General features: G+C 37.1%; 1 protein-coding gene and 1 pseudogene across 2 annotated transcripts in view; one reads left to right on the top strand and one right to left on the bottom strand.

Moving 5' to 3' along the window:
- SND1 (staphylococcal nuclease and tudor domain containing 1) overlaps positions 1-13,822 on the bottom strand; it is a 385,665-nt gene that overhangs the window by 219,534 nt on the left and 152,309 nt on the right. The window lies entirely within an intron of this gene.
- Positions 9,274-9,615, top strand: LOC308435506 (prothymosin alpha-like; annotated as a pseudogene). Its single transcript has one exon. The product of its transcript is annotated as a prothymosin alpha-like (transcript).

Here is a 13,822-nt window from a genome sequence, read left to right as displayed (position 1 = left end):
TTTGCATATGTAGCAGAGGATAGCTCTGTCTGACATTAATGGAAGGAGAGGCCTTTGGTCCAGTGAAGGCTTGTTATTCCAGTGTGGGGGCATGTCAAGGTGCTGAGGTGGGAGAAGGGGGATGGCAGTGGTGGAAAAGGTAACATGTGAAATGTAAGTACAGAAATACCCAATTTAAAAAATAAATTAAAAAAGAAACATTAGTGATTAAACTATAGTAATTAAAAAGAAACAGATGAAAACTAATCTTACTTATTTCAGTCAAAATTTACAAATTACTAACATACTAATATAAGCTAAAAGAATTTTTTTGCTTAAAGACTTTAATATTTGGTATATCATGTATATATAGCACAACTCAATTTGAAAAACCCCCTCTAAGTACTTGAAACTACATATAGTAATGGCCTGTATTCCTAGCCTAGTTCAGATATTTATAATGCACAGACTTATTTGATCTGAGCTTGTGTGTGTGTTTATGTGTACCTGGTGCATGCAGGAGCCTTACTGAGGCCAAAAGGGCAGCAGACACCCTGGAATTGGGGATACAAGCAGTTGCGGGCCATCACGTGAAACCTGACCAGTTTGCAAGAGCCCTTAGCCTCTGAGCCCACTCTGCAGGTTCCAGTCAAGACTCTACACCTTGTTCATCTGTTGTATGAACCTACTTCTTGGTTCTAATTACCTCCCTTTATTTTCCCTTGTGAATTTTTAATATCTTCTGACTTAATGAGTTGTTGTGAAAACTGTGCAAATAACTATGAAAAAATAAAGTATTAAAACCAAAAAAGTTTATTGCTTGTTTTCATTTTTAAAAATCTGACTAGACTAGAGAAGCATAGCACACTTCTGTAATTCTAAAATCAATTTCTGGTATCTGAATACATTTGTGTAAGAATCAGAGGGGCTGTCTTCTAGTCCTGAAAGTATAAAATATACTCTGTTCAACTGTTTTGTTGTTTGTTTGTTTGTTTTCCTGTTTCTGGTTGTGATTTTGGTTGAACTGGGAATTGAACCCAGGACTTTAGCTTGCTAAGTAAGTGCTTTGCCCTAAGCTACACCCTAGCTCAGGTTCAGTAGTTTCATGTTAATTTTCAATGATGTTTTCTAATTCCACAGCTGGATTTTTAAGATTAACTCACAATTTGCCAACATAATTCTAATCTTCTTTACCTTAAGGTCCAACATTTATTCTATGGTAGTTGGTAACTAATCTCATTAAATCACATTGAAAAACTGTTGTTTAAGTGAATGATAAAAATATTATTTAAAAAAATGAGCTATCTTTAGATATGATCTATTTGTATTTTTAAAGTTTTATTTATTAAAGCTGAAACTTATTTTATTTCATTGAGCCATCTTTGTATATTTATGTCTCTTAAATTGAAATAGCTTTTATAAGAAGCATCCATAAAAACTCATACATTGTATTGCTTCATCTACACATCAACAGATTAAAAGATACAGCCCAGTGCTCCTGGGCTACCAGTGCCATGTAGCTCTGTATTCTGGAACACCCCCTCCACATCACTGCAATTAGCTAAGGCTGGTTATTTACTCTCCTGTATTTATGCTGCTCTCCATCTACAATCACCCTCCCACCTCCTGCGCACAGATCTGTTTTTAAGCCCATTTCATTTTCATCAATGGACTGGCAACCTATAGTGCTTACAAACCTAAGGCAATAGGTTTCCCAGAGGCAAATAGCTTGCTTTCTTGATGCTTTTCTAGCAAACAAGTCTTCAACATCCCCATGCCTCCCCAAGCACATACATATCCCAACTTACATGCGCAAATGCCTTTCTCTGCTTTGAGGAGAAAGGTAAAATACAGTATACATAGGGCCACAGGAGATGCTAAGAGTCCCTACCTGACATTAAGCATTGGTTTAAGTGGACTTCACTTCTGGTTTATAAATGTTCAGTTTGATAAATATTAAATTAGAAGCATACATTAACTCATGATTAAAAAATACATAGTGACACATTTTATGTAAGGGGTCATTTAAAATCAGCAAAGATTTCTGAAGCAGTGATAGCTACCTGACAACAAATATAAAATTTAAATGACCTGAAAATATGCTGCATCACTAACCTTGCAAACAAATAGAAATGCATAAAAACCAATGGGGAAATGTGGCTTTAAAAATTAAAATTATTTTAATTAAACTTGAGGATTTTAGAAAAATAGATCACCATTCCTTCAAAACATCCTTACAAATGCTAGCATATTCATTAAACTTGACTCTTTTCTTTTAAAGGGTTTACTTTTTTCTTATATACCCTGGTGTTTTGCCTTTATTCATGCATATTTAGATAGGTTATGAAGGTGCCAGATTCCCCTAGATCAGGGATTAAAGAAAGTTGTGAGCTGCCATGTAGGTGCTGGGGAATGAACCCACATCTTCTCGAAGATGGTATTAAGTGCTAAGCCATCTCTCCAGCACCAAATTTCTGTTTCTTTATAATCCCACAAATACAATTAAGGAGTGTAATCGATGTTTGTCCTAACATTCTATTATGTCACTATTATGTCACTGTCTTAACATCAACCCATAACTTTTAATACCAAACTGCTTGTCTCTAAAGACAAGAAAGACCCCAAACTGTTCCCTGTACCTCTCTGCATATTCCAGCTTATTCTTTATCAGACCTATAGCTTCTCATTGCTTTTCCCAGGGACAGAATTGGGAGGGGGGGGGTCCTTTTTTTTTTTTCTTAAACTTCTATACAGTGCCAATCAAAGTTATCTGTGTCCAAAATCCCCAAGGTCACCAGCAGTCAGGGGAAATTAAATCACAGCATCTAGAAGTCTCCCTGGAGTAATTTCAACCACATAAGCAGTACAAGAACATGAAGATACTTATGCCTTTGCCTCTGTGGAGAATGCATGCAATGTCACCCAGTCTTTAAAACAAACAGCAGTATTAAAACTAAGAGAAAATGATTAGAGGGAAGAGCAAGAAAGCAGATGTGCTTAATAGCTTATAAGAATTACTGGAGGAGGTGGAAGATGACAAGGATGATGACTAAGGAACATGCAAGAGTAAAACATTATATTATATCTGTTAGTAAAAGTCAGCCTATGAAGATATGTAATGTATCCTCCACTCACTATGAGGAAACTTGAAAAGCCTAGACAATAAATGAGCAATGAAAGTATTCACTCAGCCAACAATGTCACTAGCATCTCATTCTTGTGGGAGTGAGGAATGGTGAGTTGAGCCAGTATGGAAAAGGTACCCTGTATCACCACAGTACAGCATACTCATTCTCTATTCTTTAGCATGCTCATGGCTTTCAAAGAAGCCATTATACCTAGGGTTAATGCATTTGAGGAAGTTAACTAAAAGCCAACGTTAAAATGGTGAATCTGTCTTAGAGAGCTGCACAGAAAGATGTAACCATTCTTTAGGAATTGTTTAGAACAAAATACATTCTAATAATAGACTACTTTGTATTAATAGATCACTGTCTTAACTTGTGTAGCTAAGTAAGTATTTCAAAATAATTGACCTTTTGGGATACCAAACTCAGACCAGTAAGAATACTAGGTAAGTATTACTCTACCACTGAACAACATCAACTCTAGGCATTTCTTTATATAGACAAATGAATCTTCCAGGCCTCTGGCTCCTCAATTTTTATCCCTAAGTTATCAGATACACTAAGCAAAAAATACTGCTTAGGTCCCTCAAAATTTTAGTCTCCCTGTCCAATCCATCAATTCACTTCTGAGTATACATTTTTATAACTAGAAAATAGGATCTTAACAAAAACTCTGAATGCCCACGTTTGCAGAAAAATTAGTCACAGAGGCCAAAATGTAGACCAGAGAAATGTGTATCAGTGGATGAATTGATGAACTAAATGTGGCACATGGTGCTCAGGGTCAAAGGAAGAAAAACTCTTGACATGTTACAACATGGAGGTAGTGTGAAAGCTTCATGGTTAAGTAAAAACAAAGTAGTCACAGAGAAGATATACAAAATGGGACACTGAATGTCACCACTTAAGTGTGGTGCCAAGAGTACTTAAGTTTAAGAAGGCAGAAAGGAGAATGGAGCTTGGCAGGGGCCGGAGGGAAGGATGTTTAATGGGTATGGTTTCAGTTTCCTAACATGAGCAAGTTCTTGAAATGGACAATGGCTAGAAGAATGTAACACTGCAAAGCCACACTACAAATATTTCTGGAGAGGAAGTTTTTAATTTCACTAGACTCAACTATTCATGTGTACCATAGGTCAGCAACAGATTAGTAGCAGCTTAGCTGGCAGAGGCCAGGCAAATCTAGGCCTCAGTCTGACACACTCATGAATATCTTGGTTGCATCAATATTCCCAGGGAAAGATACAGTTCTCAGAGGAAACTGATAATTAGAAATAATATGTAATAACTTAGAGATCAAAGGTACTATTTATTTATATGGCATAAAAATCATCAACCATTCCCAGGATATAAACCTGCCTTTATCTATTTACTCACTTTCTGAAAGGGGCCAGTTTTTTCCAAAACATGTTGTACATTGGGGTTCTGAGGATTCTACTCAAATGGATCATTATTCCCATAAAGCATCCGGAGAAGGAGGTAAATGGCTTTGACTAAATTGGTGAATTTTGTGATGTTGTATACCCTGACACATTCCCTCTGAAGAACAGCCTCTCCCTACCTAAAGAGATCTGTCACCTATAAGATCTTCACTTAAAAATTTTCTTGCATCCCACTATAATTTCCACACTTCTATCTACCTTTACAGCCACTAGATCTAATAATGTCTACCTTTGCTCTTGTCTAATGAACGTAAGCCTTCATGTGATTCTCCAAGAGGTATTTTCCACCACTATCAGCAAAGTTATTATGTCTTTGGAGGTCCTCTTAACAAGTATGATAACATTCAACAAAGGACATCCTTTGGCTGAGCAACTGTACTTCTGAAAACTCATTCTAACAGACCAAAGAAAAAGCCATGTCCCTTTTGTACTGATGTGGTTTAACATAAATGTGTGAACTACATGCTGAGCCTAAGAATCCACATTGGCAGAGTTGCAGGCTGTCTTCATAGCAGTGTATTACTAGCACTTCAATAAAATGATGAAGCTGCTAAAAGCAAGGGAGATATACACAATCTGAGAAGGGAAAATGTTCAGATTAAAATGTCCATGCTCAATGATACAGAATAAGATTCCAGGTGGGGAAGCAAAAGTAAGATGCATAGAATCTGAAAGAACATACTTGGCACAGAAGATATTATTTCTGAAACTGCAAATAGTGTACATATTTCTGTTGGAAGGAAAAAAATTTAAAGAGAAAGCAAGAGTAATGTTTGCAAAAATTAACCGTAGGAGAGCCTGAAATACACGTTTGACGAAAACATCTACTTTGAAAAGTAAAACCAAAAGCGACCTGCTCACAACCAAGAATAATGTTGAACACCTATTTTTTCACAATTACCACTTGAAGCCATGGTCACTGCTCAGTAGTATCTACCAGCTACCAAAAAGCTATGCAGGTCAGGCTAAGCAGTTAGAAGGACGTGATCAGAAGGGCTTCTGGGTACCCAGTGCTGTACTGTTGCCATGGTAGGTGGACATCACGGTCTGCAAATGAACAGCCAATCTCACAGTGAGCTGATAATGATCCTGCCGCTGCCACCTGCCTGCCATATGTTTTCCCTACTTGTCACGTAACAAGGAACTGCATTTGGCATGCTAATTACTGACAGATTGATAACTATTGGTTGTTGTTTGTTGCACTTCCCTGCTGCCCTTCAGTTAGAGAAGAGCAGCAGAGGGATATTAGATACTGCTCTACTCACTGACCATTCAGAAGAACACAAAAGTTGGTGGCAGAGTAGCCAGCTGATCTGCCCAGTGATCCTGTTCCGTATTCAGAAAAAGAAGCACCATTTTTTCCACCATAATCTAGACATCTTCCATCATCCTTAAATTATAATAATACAGACAAGTACAGGAACCATACCAAAAAGCCTCATTGTTTACTGTGATGTTATAAAGAAGCAAGCATAGGGTGAGACAGCAAGAGTCTGCTCGGGAAAACACAATGTGGCAAGAGATCACAATAGGGGCAAATGTGGTTGTATACCAGCAAGCTGGACTGCAATGTACTCCTTTAATTAGAATCCTAAAGTCATTAGATACAACAGAGAACATAAAAACACATGGTTCATTACTACTCTGTGCCAACAAACTAGTATGTATGACCTGAAAAGAGGTTTTCAGTAGAGTTTAAGGTAACAGATAGTGGCAAACAAGACATTACTGGAATTGGCTATGCATGCCACCCAAAGCCCAACTGATAAGACCAATAAAAGGAACATATTCCATAAATTTGAACATCACTGCTTCTAAATGAGGAGACCCTGCTCACATTTAACTGATTGTATATACCTTCTATAAGCATAATTTAACACACTGAGTATAATGCCAGCCAACATTAAGTACCAAGAAATACCAAATGTTTCTTCAGCAATTATTCCAACTAACAAGCAGATTTATCTTTTAATTTAAATAAAGTTCATAACATTGACAGCATAAAATTCACCAGCTTAAATAAGTATATTTAATATACTTAAAAACCAAGGCCATTACTTAACTCCAATGTACATCGATCAAATCAAGAAGCAGCCCTTCATCCATTAAGATACCCCTTTCCAATTGCAGCTTCCCCTAGCCCTTGGCAATCACCAATCTAGCTACTGTCCCTCTGGATTTCACTATTCTGAACATCTCACGAGGAAACCATTAATTTGTAGTTCTGCTTCAATGTTTTTTATCAAAACAAGCTCAATTATACGGTAATATGATAATGAGACATCCGTACTTCCAGTACTTCTGAGATTGCACTGTAAGGAAATGTATATTAAGAACCACTTTACTAGCACAGCCCTATGTCAACACTGTTTTGAATACTATGAGAAAGGTGCACTGGAAGTCAGTACAGAACAATGAACTGCATACATAGAACTGCCTATAATGTACACAAATGAAGACTTTAGGATCAAGTCATGTAAATAATTTAATCTCCTAATTTGCCAACTTCAGATAACCTTGACCAAATCCATAAAAGTGGGATGTCATTCTCTAAATAATGAGAAATCAGTCACATCACAGGAAAGGGAACCTCCTCCACAATAGTTATTTGTTTACCATGAACTAGATGGGCACTGTAGATAGTATGTAAGTTGATGTGGGTATAAAACTGGAAAGTCTGTAAAGAGACAATAGCCATGGGCTTCTCTATTACTTTGAACAAACTTGCACTGAACCAGCTGATTCAGGTTTTAAGTCTCATTTTCTGTCTTGGTATTCTAGAAATATCATGTATATATAGAGCAAGGGATCTATCTCATCATGATCTGTTGCCTGAGGCAGTGCTAATTAGCCCAATTCCTCTTCTGCACTTACTGCTAGTAGTTCACAGTGGTAAAACTATCATGATAGTCAAAGATAAACAAAAACAATCTACAACTCTGTTTAATAAGTTAACATGGAAAGCATTTTTTTAAATTATTATTCTAAAAGTTCTGGCAGCTGGAGAAATGGCTTATTGTTAAGAACACTGGATGTTCTACCAGAGGACCAAGGTTTGATTCTCAGTATCCACATGGTGGTTCCTGCCCCAGGGGATTCAATGCTCTTTTTTGTCATCCATGGGAACTAAGCACATGCATGGAACACAAATATACAAAGACAAAAACACCCATATACATAAAATAAACAGTTTGAAAGCTGCTAGTTTAGTGCATATGTTTTGGACCTCCAGATATGTATATGCAGAATAGAAGATGGCTTTTGGACAGAGGTTCTTTTTCTACCATGTGGGCCAAAGGGATTAAGCTCAGATCATCAGACTTGGCAGCAAGCACCTTTATCTTCTGAATCATCTTGCTAGCCCTGTTCCTGTGATATTAGAGAAAGTCTCTTTCAGAAAACTCTTTGATTTTAGCCTAAGAGTTAAATTAATATCCTATGACTAAAAAAGTTTTGAGCTATACACTTAATATACTGGCATCAAAACACCAAAGAGAGCTAATGATGGTATTAGGTTTTTAGATTTATTATTTCATTGTGTATGAGTGCTTTCCCTGTGGAATTTTAGTTACAGGAGGTTGTGAACCACCATGTGGGTGCTGGGAACTGAGCCTAGATCCTCTGCAAAAGCAAGTGCTTTTGTCTACTAAGCCATCTTTCCAGGTACCTAGTGGTAGTATTTAATAATATATTCCACCACTACAGAATTGTCACAGAATAGAAGGCATGGAAAAGAAGGACAAAGCCAAAGCTCCTAGCACACATAGAAACTAATGAGAAAATGCCCAATCAAGAAGAAATAGCATCTGGACATAAGAGCCCAGAGTAGACACAAGTACTAGTGTCCCAGGAAATAAGTAAGTATGGTTTCCAACCACCTACAGGTTTACTACAATCATTACTTAAGACCTTCAACTTCCTGCTAGAAAAAAATAAAGGAGCAATATGCTAATCCAATGTTTACTCAGGAAATGAAACTGAACAATAAAATAAATAAAATTTTAAGTGACCAGATTTTAGATGAATTATCTCCTAAAATAGATAAAAGACTATTATATACTACTCTCTTAATTTTCTCCGTAAAAGTCAAACCAAGATGCATAGGCATAGTTAGACTGAATAAAAAGTATATAGTTATAAATAGAATCTGCATAATGTGTGATTACAGAAGATAGGAGGTCATAAATTGAGATGTTGCACCAAATCTAATGAAATGAGAATTATTTAAGTGACATCAACTTAATTCTGCTGACTACAAATTTTAATATTCAATGATAACTTTGAAACTAAAAGGTCTAGAAAAATATCTTATGGTCAAAAGGAACTTGTAGGCTTTCTAGGGACAATGTAACCTGGAACAAATGATGACTAAAAGTATCAGCTGGTATTTGTCTAGTAACTCTCAAACAGGAAAGGCAAAGAGCCAAACAGAATAATTCTACAATACAATACAACTTAGCATCTGCAGTAGGGACTTTACGCTTCTCTTTGTTTTATTGTCACACTTCCTTTTGAGCACAGGGTGAATTTCTTTAGCTACTTAAGGATAATTGGCCTGAAAAATAGTAGGAAGTCACATTAATAACAGCAGTGAAAACAGTGATAGCCACTGGCTGCTCCGAAAAGCCATCTTTGCATAGTTCCAGGGTCATGCTCACTGCAGCCACCTTTCTCACCAGAGTCCTCGAACTCGACTAATCCCTTACAGCATCGGACCACCGGCGTGCCCCACCATGTCAGACGCGGCAGTAGACACCAGCTCCGAGATCACCACCAAGGACTTGAAGGAGAAGGAAGTTGTGGAGGAGGCAGAAAATGGATGAGATGCACCTGTCAATGGGAACGCCCAAAATGAGGAAAATGGGGAGCAGGAGGCTGACAATGAGGTAGACAAAGAAGAGGAAGAAGGTGGGGAAGAAGATGAGGAGGAGGATGAAGGTGACGGTGAGGGTGAGGATGGAGATGAAGATGAGGAAGCTGAGACTCCTACGGGCAAGAGGGTAGCTGAGGATGATGATGAGGATGATGTTGACACCAAGAAGCAGAAGACTGATGAGGATGACTAGACAGCAAGAGGAAAAGCTGACCTTAAGCACCAGGACCTATTCACCCTCCTTCTCAGAATTCAAACGTGGTCACCTTCAAGTAGAGAAGCAGGCCCCGCCCACCCATAGCAGGCAGTACCACCCACAAATGACATGTGCTCTCCACCACCCCACCAAAACCACAATATGAATTGGCAACATGGGAGGAAAAAAACCAGAACTTCCCAGGCCCTGCTTTTTTTCTTAAAAATACTTTAAAAGGAAAATTTGATTGTATTTTTTATTTACATTTTATATCTTTGTACATATTGTTAGGGGTCAGCCATTTTTAATAATGCTAATGAGTGACTGAACCAGCCTTCAGAGCGTTTTATGTCCTACTTCAGACTTTACTTGTGGTGTGACCATGTTCATTAAAATCTCAAAGGGAAAAAAAAAACAAAAAACCTTGTAACAAAAACAAAAACAACAACAAAAATACAATCTTATTCCGAGCATTCTAGTAACTTTTTTTGTGTATGTACCTACCAAGTAGTTGGTCTGTATGAGATGGTTAAAAAGGCCCAAGATAAATTTTTTCAACTATAAAGTTGCTGTTTGTTTGTTTGTTTACTTATTTATTTTGGCCTGTTTGATGTATGTGTGAGACAATGTCCAACAATAAACCGGAATTTTATTTTGTTGAGTTGTTCTTAAAAAAAAAAAAAAGTGATAGCTATTAAGGATTTGGAAAGTTACATAATTCACTTGGAAATGATGGAAAGGGGGTCATCAGCAATACAAGAAAACATTTTTAAATGACAGCCTATAATGTAAATGAACCAAGAAATATACCTATATGTTATAAAGCATTAGATGCTTAATACTCAATTATATAAAAATTCTGTTAGTGTTTATCCCAACTCTTAATTTGTTAACTGCATTTTTAAGGAATAAACATAGTCTATTTAAAATGAAAAGGAAAGTGACCATGGTTAATACCTAAAGCAAATTTACACTCCTATAGTGGGGAATATAGATTTAGGAAAGATTCTAGACTTCTCCAAAATTTAAGCACTTTTTAAATAAATATAGGAGACTACATGTCCTGTTCCAAAATGCTCTACTCAACAGGTCAATTTTATTTTACTGCCTTTAAGTTCCTATTTTCTTTGTACTTAGAAAACTTCTATATATTTAACATTTCAAAAATATTTGACCCACATTTGGCAAATATACTGCCTGAGATCTAATTGATATAATGTTATTAACAATGAAAGATCAAGGTATTTGTAAAGCTTCTGAGAGTCAAGAACTAAAGAGAGAAAATAGAAATAACTACCAAAAGATGTCATTCCTATTGCTTATCAATTACCTATTGAAACAAGCAATAGATGGGGAGGTGGTGGTGTGTGCCTTTAATCTCAGCACCATTAAGACATGGTCAGACAGATCTCCATAATTTGGAGACCAGCTTGGTCAACAGAATGAGCTCCAGGACAGCCAGGCTACACAGAGAAACTCTGCCTAAAAACACCAAAATAAACAAATAAAAAATAAAAATAAAACAAGCTTTAAAAGGTGTGGAAGAGGTACTTAGAGCTTGCTAGCTAGCCACCAACTTAGACTATCTGTGCATCCCAGATCTGGTGAAAGACCCCTTCACATTAAAAAAGAAAGAAAGAAAGAAAAGAAAAAAATGCAATTGAGAATGACATCTGGTTGACTTGAGTCCTTTACTCACGAAACAGTTATATTTACATGTGTAAAAGGCTGAATGCATGAATATCTGTGAGGAAACCTGTATGTGTGAAAGTTGTAAACAAACTGTGGTTTAGCACCTAGAAATCTACCTTTACCAAAGAGACCGGTAAGAAGGAAACATAAAATGTTTAGAGCAGTGAAACTGTGTAAAACCAGAATTTCATTTTGGGTATAATGTTAACGTGAATCTTAAACCTAAATTTGTTTGGTCTTTAAAAAGAAAAAAGAAAAAGAAAACCTTATAGATTCAGCTGACCACAAGGAAAGCCCCAGAGCCCATGTTAAACCTGTGTTCTTTCTCCAATAAATAAGGAAAGAGATATTTCATCTATTTCATGGAATTTAGCTTGAGTGCTTACAAAACAAAGTAAGACTTCAATGCTTTCTTGAAAACAAGATCCTGACTGGCTGTCTTTAAAGAACTGAGAAGGAAAAGCAATCTGGAAAACAGTTTTTCTGAGATAAAAACAGACACTGCTGCTGAAAGTGCATCAATCAGAACTGGACATTTTTATCTTAATTAAGTATTCTGGCAAATACACACTTAGTTTTTAAAGGGAAAATGGGAACACAGTAATAATACAGCACTGTATTGCCTAACCAGTCTGCCTTACACAGACTACATACATTTTTCAATAAAGCAGCATTTCTACTCCATTTCACTTTTCAACATTCTCCATATTTAGTACCAGAATAAATTCTTCACTGCTTAACCACTGATAATACTGTAGTCATCATCCATCAATATCAACCACAACAGCTTTCTAATTCAAAGCATCAAGAGACTTTAAGCAAAATTTGTTGCCTATATGATCAAAAGTAATTGACTTCATAATATTATTTCAAATTCAGTCAATACCTGAATTCATCAATGACAGCTCAATTAACAGTGTTGCTTTTAAAATTAATTATGTTAAAGTAGGAAAGAGTGGAGTGAGGGTATGTGGGGAGCTCTTTAGAAATGTTGGGTTCATGCACAAAGCTAAGAGGAAGACATGTAGCAATTATTACTCACTGATGACTACATGGCTAAGTTCGACAGATAAGGAATCCTTAATTTTGAGCTTGAGACTTTTGGAGAAATGTGGAATCTAAGAACAACTAGGAGGGGTATGTTTTGCTTTTTCTTCAGCTTCCCTTAGGCTACAGCCCTCAGATGTCCTGCCAGTTCCTATGGGAACTCTGGAACTCTCTCAGGCTGTGAAACAGGCCAGCAAACCAAGGAATGGAGTGGAATGATTAAGTTCTCTCCCATTCTGCCTTCCCAAGGCTCACTCCTCTTACTATAGAATTCAGAAGACCGAGCTCTTAGGCAGCAAAGGTCTTTCTGAAGGTCAAAGAGCTAACTTCAGTCTTGGATTGTAGGTTATCTCTCTCCTAAGTACTCAATACATCTTTCTCTGTCCCCACTGCTCATCACACATGCACAAGCGCATACTCAATTTTGCCTTATCAGGACATAAACTAGAACAAGCTCATTTTATTTGTCATATTATATACTACTTTCTGTTCTTAGTTTTCCTAAGCCCTGACTCAGAAGTTTGCTGATATCGATTGAGCAGCCAAGATGTGCCGAGCATCGCACTAAGTACTTAGCATATATTATGTCATTTAATGCTCATGACAGCCCAGGTTAGGTAATGCTGCCTCAGGGATTCAAACTCAAGTGTATGTGGTTCAAAGCCTCCCGTTAAACCACTACAAATGGCCAGGAACAGGATGTTGATTAAACATTTACTTGGTATTAAATGATAAAAGTATCTTGTGTAGAAGACTACTTAACGACATAGAGAATCATCATGTTGAAGGTTACAAAGTAGTAAGCACCATGCAATTACTAGCCAAAATGTTTTCATGCTAATAGCAACATGCATAAAAAACACTGGACTGATAGACACTCAAGTGTTAGCAGATGCTACCCCCTGGGAAGCACAGCTTTTCCTGTATCCTTTCCTCTTGTTTTAACAACAATAATAAGCTAATACAATCAAGTATTGTTTTGTGACTGATGAAGTAGGCAGGAAGCAAGGAAACAGAAAACAGAATCACAAGCATGGATACAGTGGACGACAGGACCAGTGTTAAATGTAATTGCATTTTCAAGCAGAAAATTTAGCCCATAGAGAAAATCAGGATGGAATCTTTATAGAACAGAAGCATGCTTTCCCCAACTTGTGAAGACAAAATAGGCTAAGGTTTTAGTGTTTGTATGCACACAGAAATGAAAAACAAATGCAATGATACTATTCCTGGTATACAGTCCCCATATTTAACTTATGGTACTACCATGTGTGTATAATGTGAGAACATAGCTGCCCTCCCCCAACATCCATGCTTAAATGGAGGCCTACATAATGTCCAGGAAGAAGACCAATGTGGCTGCTTCTCAGGGATGCTCAGGACAAGGGAAGGTCCAAGCCCAGAGCAGGTGAAGCCTCTCCGTGCAGCATAAGAAGTACAGTATTATGGCTTTTCTAGTTAAAAA

The sequence above is a fragment of the Micromys minutus genome, assembly GCF_963924665.1.
Source record: "Micromys minutus genome assembly, chromosome: 23".
Classification (NCBI taxonomy): Eukaryota; Metazoa; Chordata; class Mammalia; order Rodentia; family Muridae; genus Micromys; species Micromys minutus.
Note: the sequence above shows the minus strand (reverse complement) of the source record. Positions and strands in the feature narration are given on the sequence as shown.